Genomic DNA, 8,658 nt, shown 5'->3' with positions numbered 1-8,658 from the left:
AAAATGTGATTCCTTGGAAATGCATACTAGGTTTCTCCTATTGTAAATGCAATGACTATTTCTTTGTGGCCACTTCTTTAAATACGGTAACAAGCAAGTCTGTGTGTCTGGGTGAACCGCCTTGATAATGATGATTTCTTCCCAAGCTCTCCTTGGGACACCCACTGGAGAAAATGTGCCCTGCATTTGTGTAAGAGCTGGGACCCTGATCACAAAAAGACCACTTAAGATGGTGTACATTACAACTAGAGGATTTCTCGCCAGAAACAGGCCTAATGTCACTCACAATAGCCTTAGAAATCGTCTCAGAGAGTAAGTTGGACTTTGCGCGTGTTACCAGAGCCAGCTGTGGTAATCCATGGCTGCATATAGATTTTAGAGAAGAATAGAATCCCATGCTCCTTAAGAAAGCTTTGGATGTGGTCCACCATGGAAAATTAAAATATACACTTTAGAAACTGACAGCTGGGAAGAAAAGTGGTGGTGGGGGGGTGGTGGGAAGAAGTCGACCAGTTAGGGTGTATTTTAACTTCGGTTTTTCTTTTAAAGAGTTGTGCTTTCTTTGGGAGAACCCATCGGTGGGAACCACCTTAGGGTTAGAGCAATTGTTGCAAACTGAGCTCCTGAGTATGTGGAAGTCCTTTGCAAATGGTTAATGCCCCGTTCTGATGTGGCTAAGCTGTTGTTATTACAGCCCCTCATTAATTCCAGCGTGAGTCAGTTAATTTGGCTTTTGGTTTAGCAGAGTGCAGTGGTTTTGTGGATGTTTACTGGTAAATACAAACGAGCGTGGCATTGGGAGTTGGGGGGGAAGGAAAGTCAACTTGCAGGGTCATAGCTACACTGTGGATAATTTGATAATCACTCCACAGCAGGTGTTTGTATTGAGTAATTCCTCCTCTTGGCATAATTTTGCAATCACTTGGCTTTTACAGGCCAGGCTGTTCCCGCAGCACTATTTGTAATGGTAGCATTCCGAATGATCTCAGCATCGTGTGAGCAGGGACATTAGCTTCCTCCTGGTCCATGTCAGTTACTTGCTTATTCTTGGCAAGACAATTTTTAGAAATTTAAAATCTGGGAGAAAATGGGTGGGGGGTGGCTAGAGTAGGAAAATCTGTCTTCTTGATCATTTCAAAGAATTTTAAAGTTTGAATTAAGGGAAAGATGTTTTGATCTTTTAAAAAATACGCAAGCCACAAGTGAAGAAAGGAAAAGTTGGCACCTTTTGCACTGAAGAGGGGAAGACAGCAGCTGGAGGTAGGGGAAGGAGTCAGGAAACGAAGGGCAGGGATGGGAAACAGCGCTGATAGTAGAGGCCTGTCCTTTGCTCTTGACAGGCCCTCATGAGTGATGCTGAGGCTGTGTTTCCATTAGATTTAAAAAGACCAATTTTATGTTGTAAAGTAAATTTTAGGCGTTTAAAAGAAATGAAGGACTGCTTATCGCTATTCTCTGGAACTCTGCATTCAGTTGGGTATATCTTCCCCTTTCTCCCTTGCTTTCCACTTCTCTTTTTTCCTCAGCTGTTTGTAAAGCCTCCTCAGACAACCACTTTGCCTTCTTGCATTTCTTTTTCTTTGGGATGGTTTTGGTCACTGCCTCCTGTATAGTGTTACAAACCTCTGAAGCTAAAGCTCCAGTACTTTGGCCCCCTGATGCAAAGAGCTGACTCGTTGGAAAAGACCCTGATGTTGGGAAAGATTGAAGGCAAAAGGAGAAGAGGGTGGCAGAGGATGAGATGGTTAGATAGCTTCACCGACTCCATGGACATGAATTTGAGCAAACTCCAGGAGATGGTGCAGGACAGGAAAACCTGGCGTGCTACAGTCCATAGGATTGCAAAGTGTAACACGACTTACAGACTGAACAGCAGCAACGAAAGAAATGAGAGAAAGAAATTATGAACTCAGGGCCCACTGTGTTGCTTAGAGATTTGGATCGCTTCCCAAGGAAAGAATGATGTGCATAATATCAGCAAAAGATTTCTGAGTTCTTCATGTCTATTTATAATTTTTAAAGTACTGTGATGTATCATTTATCTGCATGTTATTTGCCAATCTGAAGAGAACACAAATTTAAAACGGCTTCTGAGCAGTCAAAATATGTGTTCCTAAGTCTGCTCCCTAACTTTATGACTGACAAAACCCCTCAATGCTCACTCAGAGCCTAATTACGTGTACATTACAAATACTTCTGACACACGTGGATATCCGCTTCTCCAGCTCATAAAAGATTAGCAGGAGCATAGCAGATGGGGAACAAATGAGGAGAAGATCTCAGACATCCTGGGAGCAGCACGAAATAATAGCTGACAGCTTGATTGTGACGGGGGAGACAGAAAATCCATACACAGCAAACATAACGCGATGAAAGCTTAGCAGTCTGGAACCATTAGGGGTTTATAATTTACCAATCCCAGAAGGACTCACTCTGTTGTAGGGTAGAATAGTAACTGATGCTCGTAATTATGATTTCGAGTCATTAAGAAAAAAGCTGTGTTGTTAAATGTGCCTGTCTTTTAAAAAGGCATATTTAGAATAATTTCCACTGGCACTGGCTAACATTAAAATGCCAGTCTTTGTGCTTGAAAAGCTGACCTTTAGTCGTTTGGAAATTTCTATTTATGTGGAGATTATTTTTCTCTCCATAATGCCAAATAATTAGTACATAAAAATTCCTCGTGCTTTGAGTTTGGGCATAGCCAAATATTCTTACTCAAACTGAATTTTGTAACTATAATTCTTTCTCTAGTGACACACTGGTATAGTGAGGTGAGAAGAAACACTAAAATGAGCCAGAAAATATTTTTGGTCCCTGCTCTACCTCTGAGATGCCAGGTGTTATGGGGAAAGTCAGTTAACTCTCTGGAGCTCAGTTTCTTACCCATTCAATGGGGTTCTCTGATTCCATACAATTTGACAAACTAAGATTTTTTTTTTGATATAGTAACTCAATAAATGATAGGTGATTCTCCTTGTGCTTGATTCAGAGATGGAGCACACAGGTTGCCTTCCATCCTGTGGGGATTAGGGAGACTCACCTCAAACTTTATCCTCACCAGCATCCTGTTAAGATATTTATAAACGATTCTAAAAGAGCTTGGAGCCAAAAATGTTAATTCCCTTTATTTCTAAGTGGTGAGAACACAGAAGATTTTTCTTTTCTTATGCTTTTTTCATACTTTCAACATTTCTAAAACAAACAGGTATTATGAGGGAAAAAGTAGAGAAGCTATTTTAAAAATATAGACACAAAAGAGAAAAATTTGAAGCCTTTTAAACACTTAAAGAAATTCAGTCTTAAAGACAGAGCTCGTTCAAAATGTTGTTGTTCAGTCGCTAAGTGTCTGACTTTTTGCGACCACATGCTAGCCCTCCCTGTCTCTCACTATCTCCCGGAGTCTGCCCAAATTCATGCCCATTGAATTGGTGATGCTATCTAACCATATCATCCTCTTTCTCCCTCTTCTCCTTTTACTTTCATTCTTTCCCAGAATCAGGGTCTTTTCCAATGATTAAGCTCTCTATATTGGGTGGGCAAAGTATTAGAGCTTCAGCTTCAGCATCAGTCCTTCCAATGAATACTTGGGACTGGTTTCCTTTAGGATTGACTGGTTTGATTTCCTTGTAATCCAAGGGACTCTCAAGAATCTTCTCCAGCACCACAATTTGAAAGCATCAGTTCTTCAGCACTCGGCCTTCTTTATGATCCACCTCTCACCACTATACGTGACAGCTGGAAAAACCATAGCTTTGACAAGACAGGCCTTTGTCAACACAGTGATGCCTCTGTGTTTTAATACACTGTCTAGAATTGTCATAACTTTCCTTTCAAGGGGCAACCGTCTTTTTTAGTTTCATGGAAACTTGGCAACTATTTTCTCTGCCACATTCAAGACTCTCAAAATCAGTGGCAATTTTTCAGACTGGAGGAGTAAGAGCAGCATCCAGCAACCCAGGGGAAACGACATTAAAAGCAAAGTCCCCAAATAAACAACTACTTGCAACCCTGGACTCCCAGCTGCCTCTGTCTTCTAGATTATCATGGCAAAGTATCCTCCTTGCCAGGAATAATCTTCACTGTGACTTGTCAAACACTAACTAAAAAGAAAGGAGCGTTTTCCTAGACTCCAAATCTCTGGGTAATTTCCCCAGGACCATCTCCTTGGGTGATTGTTAGAAAATCTGCAGCCTACCCGAAACCTGTCTAAAAACAGTGGAGAAATAGGAAAGGATCCGGGAGGCTGACAAAGCTCTGTGGATATTTAATGTCCCAGGAACCTGGGCTGCTTGAATGCTAGCAACTTGGAAACCAGTCGACTGCAGTTGAGGAAAAGGGGCCTGGCTGAGACAGCCCCAACTTGGCAACAGCTTGTGTGGAGTAAATCCTCTCACTCAAGGTTTTGCTTAATCTGAATACATTCAGTTTCAAAATCTGCCCTTGATCTAAGCCCCTTAAGCTTCTAGGGGAGGACTAAGGGCCTTCAGGGTCAATGCCAATAACAAAAGATGAGAAAAATGCCCCTTTCCTCATATCTCATTGCTGCATTCTATAAATTGTTAACTCACTGCAGAAAATGTTTCCTTTCAATGAAGTTGTCTTTGAAGATCCCTCCTCCTCCCTTCACTTTAAGATGACATTCAGTGCTTCATTTTTTTAAGATGTTCAACATGGTTAAAAGAAGGAACACCAGACAAAAGGTTAGAAAGTCTGAGTTATAACCCTGACGGTGCCCCACCAGCAGTGGGACTGTGGCAGATCAACTGCTCTGAACATCAGTGTCATCAGTACAGTGAGGGTGTTTGGGCCAGACATATTTTTCTCCTAACTGTGGTCTTTGTAACACTTGTCTTTAAAGGTACTTTCTCAGGGATGTGTGTTAGTCACTCAGTCGTGTCTTACTCTTTATGACCTCACAGCCCTGCCAGGTTCTTCTGTCCATGGAATTCTCCAGGCAAGAATACTGGAGTAGGATGTCGTTGTTGTTCAGTCGCTCAGCCGTGCCCAACTCTTTAGACCCCATGGCCCACAGCACGCCAGGCTTCCCTGTCCTTCACCATCTCCCAGAGCTTGCTCAGACTCATGTCCATTGAGTCAGTGATGCCATCCAACCATTCATCCTTTGTCGTCCCCTTCTCCTCCTGCCTTCAATCTTTCCTAGCATCAGGATCTTTTCCAGTGAATCTGTTCTTCACATCATGTGGCTAAAGTATTAAAGTTTCAGCTTCAGCATCAGTCCTTCCATGAATATTCAGGATTGATTTCCTTCAGGACTGACTGGTTTGATCTCCTTGCAGTCCGAGGGACTCTCAGGTGTCTTCTCCAACACCACAGTTCAAAAGCATCAATTCTTCCGCACTCAGCTTTCTTTATGGTCCGATTCTCACATCTATACATGACTACTGGGAAAAACCATAGCTTTGACTATATGGACCTTTGTTGGCAAAGTGATGTCTCTGCTTTTTAGTATGCTGTCTTGGTTGGTCATAGCTTTTCTTCCAAGGAGCAAGCGTCTTTTAACTTCATGGCTATTGTAACCATCTGCAATGATTTTGGAGCCCAGAAAATAAAGTCTGTCACTGTTTCCACTGTTTCCCCATCTATTTGCCATGAAGTGGTAGGACTGGATGCTGTGATCTTCATGTTTTGAATACTGAGTTTTAAGCCAGCTTTTTCACTCTCCTCTTTAACCTTCTTAGTGGGTAGAATTCCCTTCTCCAGGGAATCTTCCCAACCCAAGGATCGAACCCAGGTATTCTGCATTGCAGGCAGATCCTTTACAGGAGCCCCCAGGGAAGCCCATTCCCACGGGTAGGGTGATTATAATGAAAAAAGCTTGGTAAACGGACTTCCCTGGTGACTCAGACAGTAAAGCGTCTGTCTACAATGCGGGAGACCAGGGTTCAAGCCCTGGGTTGGGAAGATCCCCTGGAGAAGGAAATGGCAATCCATCCAGTACTATTTCCTGGAAAATCCCATGGACAGAGGAGCCTGGTAGGCTACAGTCTGTGGGGTCGCAAAGAGTCAGACATGACTGAGTGACTTCACTAAGCTTGGTGAACACTGAAGACCACGTTGCTCCTTGGAGATTCACAGTCTTATTAGCATATTAAAGGCTCTGAGAAGTCCTGTAGTAGAGAAACTTTTTCAAATGTTTTCAAACCAGTATTTCCCAAATTTCTTTACTAAACCAGGAAGCTCTTTTGTCTGGTGATTCCCACTGAGAAGCCAGAGTCCCTTTCTGACAATGACATGAACGGCTCTGTTTCTGGTCTCCATTTTAGCAGTTACATGAGTATTTATGTAGAGGGTGTGATCAAAGTCAAGGCATGATACATTTTACATTGTTGGAGGCTCAAGATTGGGAGATAGAATTTATTCATTGGTTTTGGGAAGTAGGATCTGAAGCTACCTAGTAGTTACCTTAGTTTCTGTGGCTGTTGTAACAAATTGTCACACATTTGGTGGCTTAAAACAGCAGAAATGTATTTTCTCATGGATATGTTGCAGGAAGGGGACCCCTTCCAGGGCCCGACACTGGGCTCTTGTCTAACACTCGGAAATGAATTGTCCAAGGAGACACATGTGCTGACAAAGCAAGAGATTCTATTGGGAAAGGGCGCCCAGGTGGAGAGTAGGGTAAGGAAACCCAGGAGAACTGCTCTGTCACGTGGCTTGCAGTCTCCGGTTTTATGGTGATGGGATTAGTTTCCGGGGTGTCTTTAACCAGTCATTCTGACTCAGAGTCCTTCCTGGTGGTGCATGCCTTGTTCAGCCAAATGGATGCCAGAGAGAAGGATTCTGGGAGGTAGTCGGACATGTGGTGTCTCCTTTTGACCTTTCCTGAACTTTTCCGGTTGGTGGAGGCTTATTAGTTCTGTGTTCCTTACCGGGACCTCCTATCCAAAAACAACTCATGCAAATGGTTACTATGGTACCTGGCCAGGGTGGATGGTTTCAATCAGTGTGCTTCCCCTAACAGATATTTTTGTGTAGTCTGTATACAAATGCAATTGCAAGTATAGAGTTATTACCCAAGTTCCTATGTGTAATATAAGACCCTCTGTCCCAGGCCATAAAAGCGGTATTAATGTAGTCGTGAAATGAGTATGAATTCCATTAATCAAACTATAAGTCCAGACCTGTCAATTAATATCTACATCACCTTAGGAAAGTTATTTAATCTTCAAAACCTCAGTTTTCTCATCTGTAAAATGGAGATAATAATAGGGCCCATCTCTGTAGAGTTGTTATGAGGATTAAATGAAATGAGGACTGTAAAGAACTTAGCAGAATTCCTAGTGCTTAACTGTGTCTGACTCTTTGTGACCCTGTGGACTCTGTGACCCACCAGGCTTTTCTGTCCAAGGGATTTTTCAGGAGAGAATACCAGAGTGGGTTGACGTCTTCTTTCTCCTGGAAATCTTCCTGACTCAGGGACTGAACCCTCATCTCCTTTGTGTTCTGCATTGCAGGTGGATTCTTTATATGCTGAACCATAGGGGAAGCCCAGCACATTGCCTAGATAATAGTAAATGCTTAATACCTCCTGGCTATTATGGTAATGCATCTAATCAGAGGTGGAGGTGAGTTCTGGGAGACCCCTAAAGCAGTAGGAGCGATGTGGTAGAGACCTGGCATTGTGGCCTATGAGGATGAGTATCCTTGGGGGACAGGAGATCCGTCTTCAGATATACGGGTATAGGTCTTTGAGCCACAGTGATACAAGATGGCAGCCACCATGGTCTTGGAAGTAAAAGTCCCTTGTGATTTCTGGCTGTTGGAAGAACTCAAAGAAGGCCAGAAAGGAGTGAGATGGCAGAGTTAGCTGGGATCTAGAAAATAAAAATGACAGGACACTTACAAGATGGGCATGGATGATGATTGGGCCACCAAGAACAATTTATGGAAACCAGATATACACCCTTAAAATAGAACGTGGACCTAAATACCCAGAAGCACCTCCCTTTTGTATGATTTGTAACAAAAATTCATCTGAATGGAGTTAATAATTCTAATGGAGTGGTGGACCCAAGAACCACATCAGTGCTAGCAGAGTGGCAGAATTCATATAGCATCAGAGTTGTTCTGCAGGAGCTTTGGTGCCTACTGGTGTCTAAAGAAAATATGAAGCTCTCTCAGCTGTCTGAGACACTCCCTGGAAGTTCAGATGGTAAAGAATCTGCCTACAATGCAGGAGACTTGGGTTCAATCCCTGGGTTAGGAAGATTCCCCTGGAAAAGGAAATGGCAACCCACTCCAGTTTTCTTGCCTGGAGAATCCCATGGACAGAGGAACCTGGTGGGCCACAGTCCATGGGGTCACAAAGAGTCACATACCACTGAGTGACTAACACTTTCATTTTTTCAGTTGCCTGAAGGACAGTGTTACAGCAGTTAACCAAAAAGGAAAATCACAGACCCTCCCCTACCCCTCTTCAGTTTAAGCAGTCTTCATGTTCCACAGTAGTAAATTTTCTAGGTATGTCTTGTAGACCTCAAAGTACTGGAAAGAAAGCTCCCATTCAAGGGCAGCTTAAGATACTGTCACTGATGCTATTTTTTGTCCATTGAAATGTATGTGTTGCTCTAACACATCACCCTGTCAAGTGTGAGCACTGTCCACGTAGTTGAACTTCTGGGGTCAAGAAAGTAT

General features: G+C 42.9%; 1 pseudogene; it reads left to right on the top strand.

Annotated features, from left to right (window-relative positions):
* Positions 1 to 7,732: 7,732 nt before the first annotated feature.
* On the top strand, positions 7,733 to 8,403 carry LOC120874314 (annotated as a pseudogene).
* The last annotated feature ends 255 nt before the right edge of the window (positions 8,404 to 8,658 follow it).

This window comes from Oryx dammah, unplaced genomic scaffold (genome assembly GCF_014754425.2).
Source record: "Oryx dammah isolate SB20612 unplaced genomic scaffold, SCBI_Odam_1.1 HiC_scaffold_15, whole genome shotgun sequence".
In the NCBI taxonomy this organism is placed as follows: Eukaryota; Metazoa; Chordata; class Mammalia; order Artiodactyla; family Bovidae; genus Oryx; species Oryx dammah.
This window is presented reverse-complemented; position numbering and strand designations above follow the sequence as displayed.